At 42.4% G+C, this 16,538-nt stretch overlaps 1 pseudogene; it reads left to right on the forward strand.

Annotated features, from left to right (window-relative positions):
* The first annotated feature begins 16,214 nt into the window (after nucleotides 1-16,214).
* LOC120098393 (small nucleolar RNA SNORA17) lies at nucleotides 16,215-16,333 on the forward strand (annotated as a pseudogene).
* The last annotated feature ends 205 nt before the right edge of the window (nucleotides 16,334-16,538 follow it).

Raw genomic sequence — 16,538 nt, forward strand, 5'->3', positions numbered from 1 at the left:
GAGCTGGGGGAAGGACTGAAGGAGCTGAAGGGTATTGAAACTCCATTGAAGAAAAATAACATCAACTAACCAGATCACCCAGAGATCCCAGGGACTAAACCACCAACCAAAGACTATATATATACATGGATGGGTCCATGATGCCAGCTACATATGTAACAGAGGATTGCCTCATATGTCAATGGGAAGGGAGGCCCTTGGCCTCCTTGGTAGAGGCTTGATGTTCCAGCATAGGGGAATGCTAGGCAGTGATGTTAGAGAGATAAGTATGTAGGTGTGTGGAGGAGCACCCTCTTAGAAGCAAATGGGGGGGGTGGGAGGATCGTGGCGGGGAGACTGGGAAGGGGGACACAATTGAAATGTAAATAAATAAAATAACCAATAAAAGCAATAATAATAAATTTTTAAAAAGAGTTCACAAGGAAAATAAAAAAGAACAGACCAAAAGTATTGCCAGAAACACCTTGAGGCTCAACACTAGTGACCCACTTTCTTCAGCATGGCCTCAGTTATCCTAACCTTCCAAGCATATGATCACCTGGGCCCAAGTGTTCAGACACATGAACTTACAGTGGACACTTCACATGCAAACTACAACACTTACTGCTTTCTTTTGGCTTTGTCCTTAAAATATCCCAGTCATCCCAGCAGGGTCTAATCCCATAGCTAAGGGGAAGAAATGTCACACAGACAGGCCAAGAAGCATCTGAACAAACAGCTCTGATTGGTTCTCTCTCTCAAATTCATTGCCACTATTAACTCGATCCCTAGTCTGTCAGTTTTCTACATGGAAATACATACATCACTGAACCTTGGCATAAAGATTCAGTTCTTTCATAAGGCAATTTGATAAGTGTGCCCAGCCTTCATCAGAGAGGTGTCTTTCTGCAGCTGGTGAAGTCTCCTGACAGGCCATATGTCAAGAAGAAGTAAAAGATAAAGGCGGAATAGGTACTCATTCCTGAATAGGACAGCTATGTGACACACACACCCACCACCACCACCCAGGCTCAGGGAACACTGGTGGAACGGAAACAGGAAGAATAGAAGAGGCAGGGGATAGGCAGATATGTAACAAAAGACGTCTTCTGGAGAAGGCACAGTTGTTCACAGCCATGGACTTACAGGGGACATTATCTGCACACGAGTGAGCCCGTGGATATTTCATGGTAGGTGGGGAAGGGAACTATGAGCCGTCATCTCTCCCTCAGGACTATTGGCAGTTAATGGGTTTTGAGGGAGGGGTGGCATTTTCTTTAGTGGTGTGACCACTGTAATTACCCTCAGTAATTTACCTCAGTAAATTACCCTCACCCAAGCTTGAAAGAAAGTAATTAAACCCAGTAGCCAAACACACAAAGAAGACGTGAAGGGAAGAGCTCACTGAAGAGGACATGAGGGTGGGCCTTGCTGAGAAGAATTCCAATGCCCTTTGCTAGCTCAGGAGCTTTCTTGAACTTCAATCAGCCCTTTGTGTCTGACAGTTTGTGAGGACTCCCTTGCATGCATAACTAGTGAAGTTTGTTCATTAATCTGTCCAACTTGTATTCCAGCCTAAGTCTCCACAATGCTGACGGGAAGGCATTTTCCCCCTCTACAGATTTGTATAATTTTATTTTCTTGATGAATCAATGTTTTTTTAATGGATTGTTAAGACATGAGAAATTTAGAAAACTCTTCTTTTTTCTCCTCTACAACTATTTGCTGCCTGCATATCCTTAAGAACAGGAAAAGCCTAATGAGTCCTTATATGTAGCATTTATTACTGCCTTAATGAAAGGAATTGTTTTCGACTCCAGCCTTTATATTCTCTGCGGGGTTTCTAATGCAATCAGAGAGTGTTATGTATTGAGAGTGTAACCTGAACACCTCATGGCCAAGGGCATTCACCTCCTTGCCTAAGCAGGGCTTTAGATCTACAATGCCAATATAACAATAAGGCAGCATTAGACCACACCAGTCCTTTGCAATCATTCAATTCACTGAATGAAGCAATTTGTGTCCAAGTCACACAGCTTAGATTTATTTACACCAATTGAACCATCGAGTGCCATTTCATGTCCCAGCCTTGTTCTGATGATGGCAAATAATTCAAGAATGCTGGACTGGAAGAGCCACCTCCTGGGAGTAGCCAGAGAGAACCAGAAAAACACGCACCTGCTTTGTCAATTTCCATTTAAGCAGAATTAGAGGTTACCTTAACAGATGCTCTGAGCGCTAGTAATGAATGAGCATTTCCCCTCTGTGGATATTATAATAAATCCAGAAAAGGTCCAGCTCTGACACCTAAAGGGCAGCAACTTCCCATCACTGACAAGATGCTATTAGCAGTCACTCTCATGGCTGGTCTTCAGGCTTGGAGGAGGGCGGCTTGCGTTTTGTTTTATGACATAATCACAGCATTTTCCAGTTGGAGCTGGAGCCCGTTTACTGTGAGGAAGCACTGCAGTTTTTCACGTAAAGTGTAACAGCGGCTATCCACGGATTCTACGCATTCTGGGACTCACCACGCACTGCGCAGTCGTATTCACAGCCAACGACTAGACAATCAGCAATACTTTTGGCCTATTATTCAGGCCAGGATTGGATCTTCGTCCTCTTTCCCAAAGTGTTTTCCTGCACAGGGTTTCCCAACTATAACCCCTGTTCCCCATACCTTTTAGAGGCTCAGCCAAACCCTAATTATATATTTGAGCAGGAATTTTTTTTATTTCCCTAACATTCCACCTTGAAATTTTTTCTGAATCACTCTTACAAAAGGGAAAAGTGATAAAAAAGAAAAAAGTTCCAAAAAGTTCCAACCCCTGAGATCTCTCTTATCTGAACCACCAACCAGGCATCATACACAAGCTGGTCTAAGTCCCCCAGCCCCCAACACATAGACAGCAGAGGACTGCCTGGTCTGGCCTCAGTGGGAGAAGAAGCACCTGACCCTTGAGAGACCTAAGGCCCCAGGGATTAGGGAGGCCTGGCAGCAGGGTGGGAGAGGTGGGAACAACCTCTTAGAGACAGGAGGGAGAAGGAATGGGATAAGGAACTGTGGGAGGGCAGACAGGGATGTCGGTAATGATTGGACTGCAAATAAATAAACAAACAAACAAACAAATAAACAAATAAATGAAATACATTTTTATTTAAAAATTTTAAAAAGTTCCAAACTCTTACAGAGCAACCTTATGTAAATGTGTGAATATATATATATATGTGTGTGTGTGTATATATATATATAAATTTTTAAAGCTAAAGGCTCTAATCAGTTGATTATAACTTAGCTAAAGAGAAAATACTCAGCTTTTTTTTTAATTCTAAAGAACAATGGAGGAAGGGTGCCACTTCCTGATTTAAGCAGAAAAAGAAATTTGATAAAAATGTACAGTAGTCTCCCATCATCTGGTTTATCTTTCTGCAATTTTACCTAGCCTTAAATTTTCCCTGTCTGTAAATACTAAATAGAAAATTACAGAAGTAACGTAAGCATCTTAATCGCTCCCTTAATCTTATCGCATCCTTCATCGGTTACTTTTCTCACCACTATGACCAAATGCCTAACAAAAAAACAACTTAAAGTCCCATCTCACCCTTCTCACAATAGTACAATGAACTGGGGACCAAGCAAATGACACAATCTGCAGTTCACATTCAAATGATGACATTTCACCTCTAGTTTCCATTACTAATGACATTCCCTGATGCAAAACGTATCCCGGTCAACTTCCGACCGCCGCTGTAATCTTGCACTTCAGTGCCGTTCAGAATTCTAAAGTTGCTTCTGAGACATGAAGCAATCTCCTACCTGTGAGCTCCTGTAACATTAGAAAAGAGAACCGAGTTACATACATAGCACAGAGTAAGCCTTCCTATCCTCTAAGAAAGGAGTGGAGAATTAACAGGTGAAGATCAGATCAAAACTAACCAGGGCAGCTGCAGCTGAGTTTAGCATCTGGGGCTCAGTATAACACAACCTAGACCCTAACTGGGTTGAGCAGTCCTTCCCCCACCATATCCCTCCAGCTGTGCTGCCCAGGGTACAGTAACCTCTCGTGGGCCAGATCCACTCAGTGCTTGCAGCCTTCTTCAACAGACACGGCATGTTTCTGGCATCTCCAATATCAGTGGTTCCTACTACAGCTTAAGCCTTTAGCATCACAGCTAATGTCATGATGGATCAAGAAGCAAAGATGGGACAGTACTCATGACCACTTGCTAAATCTCTAGGTCTTCTCCAGCTAGACCCTACCTCCCAAATGTTCCACAATCCCGCAGGAGCAACATCAGCTGGACACCAAGCGTTCAAACACATCAATCAGCCTCTAGTAGACATCTTACATCACACCATACTGAGTGACACAACATTTCACACTGCCCTGGTCCTCCACAGGATACAATCATTTTTGTCAAGTGTAAACATGTCAGAGATGCTATTCACCCATTATCTTCTTAGTAGCCTTCTCACCTACCAGATTGACTATCATGGCTCCACAGTGCTTGTAAATAACCCTTATTCCAAGCAGTAATGGTCCCAAAACATGTGTGTGTTATCTGAGTTTTTGATTAACATTTCAATTACTTATCATTCCCTTATTTGTAATAATTATAAATTAATAAAAATCACAAATTGTACTTTTAATTATAAATTATAAATAAATTTTAGTCATACATTTTAATTATAAATGAATTATAATTACAAATTAAACTTTATTACCATATTATAACAATTATAAATTAAACTTTATAGGAAAACATCTAGTATATATATGCAGGACTCAGTACCATCCATAGTTTCAGGCTTCTGCTTGGGGTCTTAGAACATAATCTCTATGAATAAGGGATGAATTGCCATTATCTTTTTAAAAATCCATTCATTTAGCAATGAGGAAATGATATTCAGATGAGTTAGGAGACCACCGTGACTCATTACCTAACAGAGCAGAGCAGGGATTTGAATGTCTTTCAGTTCAATGTCCTTCCCACAATGCTACATGCGCTAATTATTTTGAGTATTATCTCTATTATAGATTAGTAATATTTTCGACATTGTCTTATGAAGTGGAAACTTCTGGTTTCTTCGGAAAATTAGTTATGTTAAATGATGTTTTGCTGGAGCACACAGGTGGGGCACCCATGCTTTTGCTTAAGCAGCCACGTGAAAGAATTTCTTGCTGAAGCAGACACACGTGAAATGGTGTTTGGCTAACGCAGACACATGAAAGGACACATGATGTGTGGGGCTGCTTTCTGGGGGCTCTTCTCGGAGATCTCTGGTCTGGCTAGGTTCGCAGGTTCGTTAGAAGGGGAGAGAAGTCTGGCAGGGAGGGGAATGACTTTTCACCACCTCCACTGGTGCTGCCCCACCTCCTTTTCTGGTGGGTCTGAGCCAGCAGGGGACTGGCAAGCCGGTGAAGGGTGCAGGGGAGCTTCTAGTGGAGATTTTGGGAAAGCAGATCTCTTTCCCAAGCAGTAGTGTTACAGCTCTTATGACAGAAGCTCTCAGACGATGGAATAGTTCCTGTACACCTTTAATCCTTCTGAATAGGATTCTTAAATACAGTTTTGGGGACGGGTCAAGTGATAATGGGTACTTCCTATTGGTTTGGCCTGAGAGCTTGGGAATACCTCATCTACATATTTGGGGGCGTGGCCCTACTTTCTACTCAACTCATCTGTCTTGAGCTACACAACTTGTGGCCACATTCTTACCTGTGGAGGGAGTTGGGGGAGGGCTGGGCTGTTGCCCTACTGTGATTGATCTGTCTCAAACCTCTCTACACGGGGTTGGGGGGTGCTGTAGCTATGTGAGAAGGGCCTCATCTCTTGGGAGACTGGGAATTCTCCTGCCATCCCTTTGAGGGTCCCTGGGGATTCAACCTATCTCAACCAGCAATCAGGGTATCTTTCACAGCCCACAGCCCTACAATAATGTTTAGAAGGAATATGAATATAACCCCACAGGCAGTGGATGATGCTGGATGGTACTGGTACATCTTACGATTGTTTATTGGTCACTATTTGTCATGACTCCAGAGAGAGAAACACACCAAAAACTTCTGGGGGTGCTCTGGCAGGTTCTTGTTACTTCCAAGGACTCAGGCCAATTGGCAGAGTGAGGTGGAAGTTTCTGGATATGTCAGCTGATACAGACTCACATAGACTTTTGCTAAGAGAGACTCACAGGGAGTTATGCTACGACAAAATCACATGGCGTTTTGCTCAGGCAAAACCCGTGGTAGGACATGTGATATTTGGAGGGAGTATAAATAGGACTCAACAGACAATGACAGCGGGCTTGCACAGCTAGTTTTGCAGTGCTCCACTGGTCTCTCGTCTCAGCTGATCTTCACTTCTTAGAGAGAGGCATAGCAAAGGCAGGAACTTGTGGCCTCCCTAACTGATCCTGGTCACTCCTCCTGACTTGTGCAGCTTTGGTAGATGACTGGCTGTTTCTGCTGGGTTGTACCACTTCTGCTGATTTGTGTTTGCTATCCTGATACTACTGAACTGGATTACTGGTATCCTGGCAATTAGACACTGAAATCTCCCCAAAGAACTACCTCAAAACAGCATACAGCTGAGCCTCAAAATTTCTTCAGGGTCAAGCTGCTGCTGCTGATACGCGTGAACTGAACTGCTGATATTCTGGAAACAGACTGGATTTGCTCCAAAGAACTATTTCAAAACAGATTCACTTTCCCCATATCCCACTAACCTTTCTTTCCCACTACTTCTGATGGGTGGTGGGCTAGAAGGGAGGTTAAAGCATTTAATAGCCCCTTATTAAAAGTAGGTTTTGAAAAAAATAAAAATAAAAAGTAGGTTTTGAAAAATCTAAGCCTTAAGAAAAGGTTATTCTGGATTATGTTTTGTTACTTGGTGGTCTCATAACTTATTAGGTCTAGGGTAGATAGACCATGCTGGGAAAGTTAGGAAAAGACAGAGTAAACCAAGAAACAGCTCAAAGACTAGCACATGAAGATATGACCAGTTCATACTAAAGCATCCCCAGGAAGAACTGCTCTTCATTTCAGAAACATCCTTTTGAAAAGCATTACATAGTTGGATTTCCCACTCTGAACTCCAGAACATTAATAAAACTCAGTTCATCAATATGCATGCATAGAAGCTAGGCTATATTTTTAGCCCTGAACCCTACAAAGCAAAGGATTTCCTTAAAAGACTCGAACATAGTTTGGGGTAATGACTAACATATTAAATGATTGGGTAAAGTAATCCATGATAAAACTGCACTCAATTGTCAGTGGCGACTCCTGGTTTCTTTGCAGCCATTGTTGTTGAGTCTCCATTTTGGATAAATTTGAAATTGATTTCCTCCAGAACTGCCCAAGCACTGTCTTCTGTGTGTGAACACATTCACTTTCCTAGCTTCATGTCACCTTCATACCAGATACATGATTTCCTGGCTTTATAAACTATCTGGCCTGCACCCAACAACTGTGAACGCTGTAGGATGTTTGTACTTCAGTGGGGTTCCTCAGGCTCGCTTATCTTCAGCATCGTGTCATAGCTGACACTAATGTATCACAGAGCTTCCTAAAATGGTTTCACTGACTTAAGCCCTTCGTGCTCTCACAGGAATAATGTAGTGAAATGAAATCATCTGAAGTAATTCTAGCTTTCTATAGGATACCACTGAGGTGGTGAAGGGGAGGTATGTCCTTCTTGGAGGAGGCATGTCACTAGGGGCAAGCACTGAAGTTTCAAAGGACACCTACCATTCCCAGAGTGCTGTCTGCCTGCTGCTTGATGATTCTATATGAGTTCTCAGCTGCTGATCCAGCTGTATACTGCTATGCCTACACTCTCCTATCATAAAACCCATGCCCCTGGAATCATAAGTCAAATTAAACTTTTTATATATTTTGCCTTGCTCATGGTGCCTTATTAAAGCAATAGGAAGACACCAAGACAAAAGTTAGTGCCAGGAAATTGGCTATGGCCATAACAGACCTGACTATGTTGTATTTTGGAGGAAATGTGGAAAACATTGAGACTCTAGACTGGGAAAATGGTTGAATGCTGTAAGCAGAACTTAATGGCCCATCCTCATAGGGGCTCAAGAGACAATAGGGCTGAGAGAAATGGAGTACGAAAGCCTAGCTCAAGAGATATTTAGAGGAAAACTATCAGTGACTGGGCTAGAGAACATTCTTGTGACACTGTGGCAAAGGGCATAGCTGCCTTCTGCCCTTGTCCTAAGAATTTGCTTGTAGCTAAATTGAAAAATAATGGACTCAATTCCCTGGTGGAGGAGATTTCAAAACAATCCAAATATTGACTCTGTCACTTGGTTACTAGCAATCCCTCTTTTACAGGTCTACAATGGAAAAGAGCAACTGGGGCAAAAATAAATACAAACTATACCGTTTGAGGGTTTAAACCAGACCCCAAAAACTTAGTGTTAGAACCAAGGCTTGTGCTAAAAGCGATTAAGAGATGGAGGAGAGGCTTGATCCAAATTTCAATGAAGAGAAGGGTGGCCTCAGACAAGACCCCACCCAACCAAGCAGCCAACTTGTAAGACGAAAGGGCCTAGAGAAGTTTCCCCTCCTAAAAAGCTATAATAAAAGCTTCTGCAAATGTGATTCAATAGTGGAAGACACAACAAAGGTGTTGTTCATGTGGTGTTAGCTTTAGATCCTGAAGGATATATGAGTATCAAGGTTGTGGGCTCTCCTTCCACAGTTAAGAAACACCGCCGAAGCCAGTGTGTGTCAGAGGAATCTCTGTGTGAAGGCCCAAAGAGGCCATTGTGTGAAACTGTGAAAGTGAAGCCTGAGTTGAATTGGAGACCACATGATGTTGGCAATACCAGAGCAATGAGATATCTGACAAAAGGAGCTACAGACATGGAATGGATTCAGTCCCCAAAAAATAGTGTCCTACAAGCAGCAAAGCAGGAAGGGCTGAGCCAGCTAAGCCTCTGTCATCAGAAGTAAAGGAAAGGCCATCCAGAGACCGCCCCACCTGGGGAATCCATCCCGTGTACAACCAGCAAACCCAGTCAATATTGCAGATGCCAAGAAGTGCATGCTGACAGGAGTCTAATATAGCTGTCTCCTGAGAGGCTCTGCCAGAGCCTAACAAACACAGATCCTTACAACCAACCATTGAACTGAGAATGGGGTCCCCAGTAGAGGAGTTAGAGAAAGGACTGAAGGAGCTGAAGGGATTGAAGGAGCAACCCCATAAGAAGAACAATATCAACCAACCAGACTCCCCAGAGCTCCCAGGGACTAAACCACCATCCCAAGAGTACACAGGTATGGACCTATGACTCCATTCACATATGTAGCAGAGGATGGCAGAGGTGAGGTCCTTGGTCCTGTCAAGACTCAATGCCCCAGTACAGGGAATGTCAGGGTGAGGAGGTGGGAGGGAGTGGGTGGATGGGAGAGCACCCTTATAGAAGCAGGGGAAGGGAAGATGGGATAGTGGGTTTCTGGAGGGGCAACTGGGAAAGGGAATAACATTTGAAATGTAAAAAAATCCAATAAAAGAAAAAACTTCAAAAAAAGATATAGGACAGACAAAAGCCAATTTGAAAATAATGAGATTTTTATGAGGAAAATGAACAGTATAGATAGATTTTTTTTCATTAAAAATATGTGGGCTTATATAAGAAAAAATGTTGCATAGTGTATGACTTTTGTCTTCAAATGTAATGGTTGGCTTTTCCTTGGTTGGAAAGAAGGAAAGCTAGGGGAAAACTAAAGGATAAAGGAGTCTGAAAAAAAAAAAAAAGAAAAGAATTGAAGGACCAGATTTGGAGTTTGCCTTCTAGGTTTTGATTTTGATTTCCTATAGTAGTTCCTCATATGCACCAATTCCTCCTTTCCAGTTATAGTGTATGTTCTATGCCATTTTATTTTGAAAGTATATCATTTTCTTTTTTAATATACAACAGTTAAAATTAAGAGATTGCCTTGAGCTTTAGTTCTTTTTAAAAAAACTATTGAGACTGAAGATGATGGAGACTATTGAAGTTGGAATAAGTATATTTTGCATTATGATAGAACCACAAGCCTATGGCCTCTGTGGACCTATGTTTGAATACTTCTTCTATACTCAGTTTGTGGAACTGTTTGGGAAGGATTAGGAGTTGTGTCACTGGGGGGTGGGCTTTGAGTTTTAAAAGACTCATGCCATTGCCAGTGTACTCTCTACCTCCTGCCTATAGATCAGATCTAAGCTCTCAGCTACTGTTCCAGCCATGTCTTCACTCCACTATATACTCTAGCCTCTGGAATAATAACCCCAATTAAACACTTTTTTAAATAAATTGACCATAATGTCTTATGGCAGCAATATAGAAGAAACAAGATAAGACAACTATTAGGAGAAGAAGATGGGGATTTCAGGAATGTGCTCCCCACCCCACTGCAGTGTACATGTTTATGTCTTTAAACACACACACACACACACACACACACACACACACACACACACACAAAAACCAGGTCACATCCACAAGTCTTGTAAATTCAGATCAGAAAGCCTACTTGAAAGCCATCTCTCCTAGCTCTCTTAGCCCTGGGTTATTTTTTATTTTTATTTGTTTTTGTTTTTGTCTTCTGTTGTTGTTGTTGCTGCTGCTGCTGCTGTTTGGTTGCTTGATTGGTTGTTTTGGGGGGAAAGGTTGTTTTGTCTTGTTTGGGTTTTTTTTTATTTTGTTTTTGTTGTTGATTTGTTTTGTTTTTTAACTCTATCTGTCCTTAGATAGAAGGGATACTATTATATCTTAAGAAATCACATATTAATGACTCTTCTCTTCCAAGGTGATGGCTAACTCAGAATTCATTTCTAACCCTTTTAAAATTACTTCAAATTATAATATTGAAGAGAATCCCTCCTATGGGTACAAAACTGAAAATAACCTTTAAAAGATAACCACACCTTTGGTTTTACAGTACATTATTTTAAAAAACCAAATTGTAATATTTATTACATATAATTTTCTCAAACACTAATTTAAGCCTAAACCCTAAGCGAAGAGATCTGGAAATAATTCAAAATCATACTGAGTCCTAGAAGAAAACTATGCTGAAATTTCAAGCCACTAACAATAACCCCCTAAGTGTTAATCCCCACAGGGACCAGCTCTGAGTCACCATTTGTTCTTGCCCGTGGTCCAGCCAATCTAGTTTCTTCTACTTAAATAATCATAGCTAGACTTGCTTGTGGCCTGTCCTAAGAGAAAATGAATATATATTACTATAGTCATACATATGATTAGAGTTCTTCTCATAATGTACTTAAGGCTTTCAAAGTGATGAGACATGCCTAAGTGTTATTATTTAAGCTGCCACAGTTTTTACCCTCTGAGTTGCCCACTTTCTGTCTGTCTGTCTTTGACAAAAGTCTAGGGTCCAAATGTTTAAGGTCTGGAACATTAGCAGTGGGCTAGAAGAAGGCAAAACCTTGTTCACAGCACGATCCCTGAAAATATAAAAACACTGTCTGTCATCGCCCTTTGTGATGGCAGCCCTTCATCTATTTGCTCAGTTTCTACGAACTTGGTGATGAATGAGGTTTTCCAAGGGCTTTTACACACAGCTCTATTATTTCACTGGGGCTCACTGAGCACTTTAAACAGATGAAGACAAAGAAAGCCAGCCATATAATTCAGTGTCTGATTGCTTTTCCACATGTCAGTCCTGAACAGCACAACTCTCCCTTGAGCAGCTTCGAGTGGCTGCCTGATTGAATCTGGTGAAGGCTGATAAATTTTGGAATGCTCTTTCAACACAAGGAAAACAGCATAGAGATGGAACGTGTACTACAGCGCTCTGTACCCGGCAATCTATGCATCACAGCGTGCAGCCAGCATTGAGGGGGGGAGAAGCTACAGAGACGTCTCCATCCTCTTCCAAATTATTAGCAGTACCTGGAGGACATGAGCTGCTCCATATGTTTTGAAGTGTTAACTGTAATCATAGTGTTTGAATAATAGGTTGTTTCTCTTCAAATGATTTTTAAGAGCGAGCACTTCCAGATACAATTTTAAACACAGCGAGGAAAGAATAGATGGGATTCACTCCCTGAACAACATTTTCTCTTGCCCAGGAAAAGAAGTGCTGGGCTTAAATCTTTTCAACATGTGCATCCAGGTGCATGTGTGCACGTTCTCATGGAGGCCAGAGGTCAATGAGGAGCGCCCTCCTCAATCATTCACTACACCATATTTTTGAGAAACGGTCTCTTAATGAACCAAGAGCTCATCCATTGGTTAGACTGCCCAGCCAGACTCCAGCAATATGCTTGTCTTCAACCTTTGGCAAGGGAGTTACAGACATATGCCACATGCCTGGGTGTTTACACGGGCATTGAAGACCTGAACCCGGGTCCTCGTGTTTGTGTACCAAACATTTGACCCCCTAAGCTATCTCCCAAGCCTCTCTACTGGTTTTAATGTGACAGCTATTTCTATACAGGATGCAAAATGATGGAATCATTCTATAGGGGGAGTGACGGGGGCGGTGGGAGACACACAGGGAAGAGAGAACAGAACATAACCTTGGGATTTATTTTGTGCAGGTGATGAGGTAGAGGAAAGTGGTTAGTCACTTCTCCACCTCCATGGTTCTACTTAATTTCAGATCCATCACCTCTTGGTGCCTTGTCAACATCCCTTGAGAGTGCTTTTTGCCTGTGCGTTACTTTAAAAGAGTTAGTTTAAAAGGCTTTAAGTAACACATCCCTGGTAGATGCTTTCCCTTGGACTCCAGGCACAGTCTATTCCGCATAGCTAAATAACAACAGCTCACGGGGAAAATATGCATAATCAATAGTCTGTCTGCTGATTCAAATACCCCCGGGGTCCATTTCTGCTGTTTGCCATACATACATTCCAGGCGCAAGAGCGGTTGGTGACTATGGATTCAGGCGCAGCTGTTTTAGCCCTGTTGGGGCATAATTATTTTCAAGTGCTTTGCAAGAGCAGATGTTTAAGAGTATGATAATACATGTCTTTCTTCAACAGATGCTTCTATATTTGCATAAACAGAACATTGATAGCCTATTGCCCTTTTGATACTGGAAGGTAGGGTAGAAGCTACAGCCATTGGTTTTTCTCAACATTGATAAGCAGAGACGTTCTCTTCTCTCCCTCCCCACAAGCACCAGCAATCTCTCTCTTCCGTTCACTCTCTCTGAGAATGGCGTTTCCCTCCATTCTGACTCGGATCCTCCCCACCTCCTCCCATTGGGTTATTTGAACTTGACTTCTCATGAAGTCTTTGTAAGCTGGAGCAAGCTGAGTGTACCAGTGTCCCCTACAGAATGTCATCTTCTCTGTTGGGTTTGTACCTGCTGCAAATCCCTGTGTTTAGATAACGGCTTCTTTCCTGGAAGTCAAAAAAGAAAAAAAAAATCTAAAGCGTACAAAAACTAAGGGATTGGAGATTTAGCTCAGTGGTAGAGCGCTTGCCTAGCAAGCGCAAGGCCCTGGGTTCAGTCCCCAGTTCCAGAAAAAAAACAAAAAAAAAAATCTAAAGCTTTCCTGGAAGTCTAGAGGCACTTCTACTTGAACTTGCTGCAACATTTCCTCCCATATTGTTAGTACAAAATTCTGTTACCATGGGAAATAATATCGTGCCACGCATTCATCAGAAGAAGCTGCCTGTCTTGTCATTTTCACATAAGCAGAGTATGCATAGCTCTCTTCCTAGCTAGAATGCATGATCTGAAGATCTCTTAAGTGTGGAGCACAGGTGGAGATGTGATCGTGTTAGGTGATTCTCCAACCGACCTCTGTAATACAGAAAAGTATCTTTGTGGTACTTGATCTCTGAGGTTTGTGAAGTGCATTTTTTTAGATAAATGCAGTCATATAAATGAGTTCAAGGCCATTCTAAATTGAGAATATTTTGAGGTGCTAGCTAAAATGAGAGATGGATTTCCCTTTTCAACCTTTCTCTGCCCAAATAAACACAGCGCTCCCTTCCCTTCTGCATTCAGTGCTCACATTCAGTACGACCTCCTGCTTCCCACAGGTTCATCAAGCATTCAAAGCTTCAGATATCTTTCCGAATGACCACTACATATCTGCCTCAGATCATGGCCAATCACCCATGGACACTTACACACTGTCTATCGGCTATGTGCCTTGCTATGGGCTTGGGACATCAGAGTTAAATGGCTACTATTTGGTAAGGAATAAATATTGTTCGCATATTGTTCAACTGAAGGATGTTTGGTCAGAACACATCACACAGAGAGCTAGGAAAACAAAAATGAACACAAAATTAACTCATTGAATTTCGATATCCATAGAGAGAATCGTGCTTAGCTTTCTACTCATTTTCATACTGTCTGACTGCGGGGGAAAGAAAGTCCTTCCCGAGTCAAACCAAATGCATGCATCCTGTTAGATGTTAAGTGAAATTCCTTCGCAATTGTAGAATTCCAGAAGAAATAGCAACACACACACACACACACACACACACACACACACACACACACAAAACAGTAATAGGTGGTTAAATAAAAACCTGTTATCTACAGAGAGGTGTTAGACTAGTCATTAGTCTCAAAGGACTTGGTGACAACACAGTCCACCAGTGTCCCGTATCCTACCTCTAGCCATATAAAAGAAATGCAGAAATTAATTAAGGTGTTATTTAAAGGGTATGTGTAGAGACAGAAAAAGTTGGGTACAGTGACCTCCTTTCTGCCACCCATAAGGAGCACAATCTCTAGGAAAAAAAAAGAATTCATTGGTAATTGGGACTTTCCTTAGACAGGGGAAAGGCCTTGCAGATCGTTTCTTGATACATTTATAAGCAGTCAGTCCTATGCAAATTACTAATACAGAACGCCAGAAAATTCTTGAGGAGAAATTAGTACAAATCTCTAAATTGGGGTGGAAATTCACTCAGCAAAGACATTGTTAGACCCATGCCCTTAAAAGCATAAAATGGGAATCAGTTTCTGGAGAATGACGACAGGACAAAAATTACAGGGCAAAGGAGAGCAGCATTTACTGAAGCATCAGCCATGGTGTTTGATGTTTCCTGTGGTCAGGGGACACTTTAGACAGGAGCAAGAAAGAAATTGCCTTGAAAGGCCCACACTGAACAAGTGCACTGCTGAAAAAGCTTTGGCCAGCAGGAAGAGCCTGTGTATATCATCAGACCGGAAGGGTCACAACCATCTGCAAGCCAGGAAGAAAACAAATTGCCTGGCACTTTGATCTTGGACTTCCAGCCTCCAGAACTGTTAGAAGGTAAGCTGCTCTCTGTCTGTAGCTGGAAAAACCAAATTCATAAAGATCCTGAGTTGTAGTGAGGCCATGTGCACTGACCTCTACGAGAAAAGAGTTATAGAAAAGGATGGAGAGATGGATGTTGCGTGAACCCCGGTGCAAGCAGGAGGCATCAATGACCAGGTAACAGCAGCAGCCTCATCATTCCTTGTCCTTCTTCTAAGTTTACTCTCCCCATAGTACTGGCCCTGATGGCAGCAAGGCACCGAGCATACAAGGAAAGTAATTCAGGAGAGCACACAGGGAATTGAGAAGCTACAGGCTCTTCAGCAAAGGCATCTAAAACCTGTGGATTGAGTAGAAAATTGAAGTTTGGAAATAAGGTGTGTGTGTGTGTGTGTGTGTGTGTGTGTGTGTGTGCGCGCGCGTGCGCGCGCGCGTGCACGCGCACATGTTTGTATGTGTGATGTGCATTCACACACATGCACATATGCAAGCACACACTGGGCATAAGGCACATGTGGATGTAATAGTAACCTCGAGGAGCAATGATCACCTCTATATCTGTGTAAGATAGGGGGTCTTACCTGCTGCTGCGTATGGCAGGGTAGCTGGCTCTCACACTTCTGAAGTTCCTTCTGTCTCCATCTTGCATCTCGTCATAGAAGAACAGAGATGACATGTACCACTGTTACTTTTCAATGGTCTCAGGGGATGTACACTCGAGTCCTCACGGTGTGCAGTGAGTGATTTGCTAAACATCCCCTAGATGGACTTTTTCAAGCCACTTTAAACTGGAGTATTTTTTTATACATGCAAAGATCAGAAAATTGCAGACTTCCCAGAGATGGGGAAAAAACTTTCTCTGAGGAAGTGTGGTAACAGAAGAGAGAGCCATTGTTGGTTAAGCCAGATCAGCTCTGTCGATGAACCATGTTACTAGTTCTGTCAGAACCTAGGCTGAAAGGCACAGAGAAGAAATGCGAACACTCAGCACCCCCTAGAAGCACTGCAGGTGTGGCTGCTGGGTCTCCTGTGTGTTAGTAGGTGACAAGAGACATGTCTACCCTGAGGGTTCTGACCTGTGAACATCAGAATGATTAGTAGCCTAACACTCCCTGAAAAGAGTGAGCCTGAGATGACCTCCAGTCAGGCACCACCCAAGCCTGGTGGAGACAAACCATGCCTGAGACAACCCCTGCCTGGAGCCATAACGTGCAAATAGGACACTCCTGAGACAACTTCAGGCACTCAGAGACCCCAGGCATCCCTAAGAGGATCAAGTAGCGATATGGAAGAGAGAGAGAAACAGAAGGATGTG

Source organism: Rattus norvegicus, chromosome 18 (genome assembly GCF_036323735.1).
Source record: "Rattus norvegicus strain BN/NHsdMcwi chromosome 18, GRCr8, whole genome shotgun sequence".
Taxonomy (NCBI): domain Eukaryota; kingdom Metazoa; phylum Chordata; class Mammalia; order Rodentia; family Muridae; genus Rattus; species Rattus norvegicus.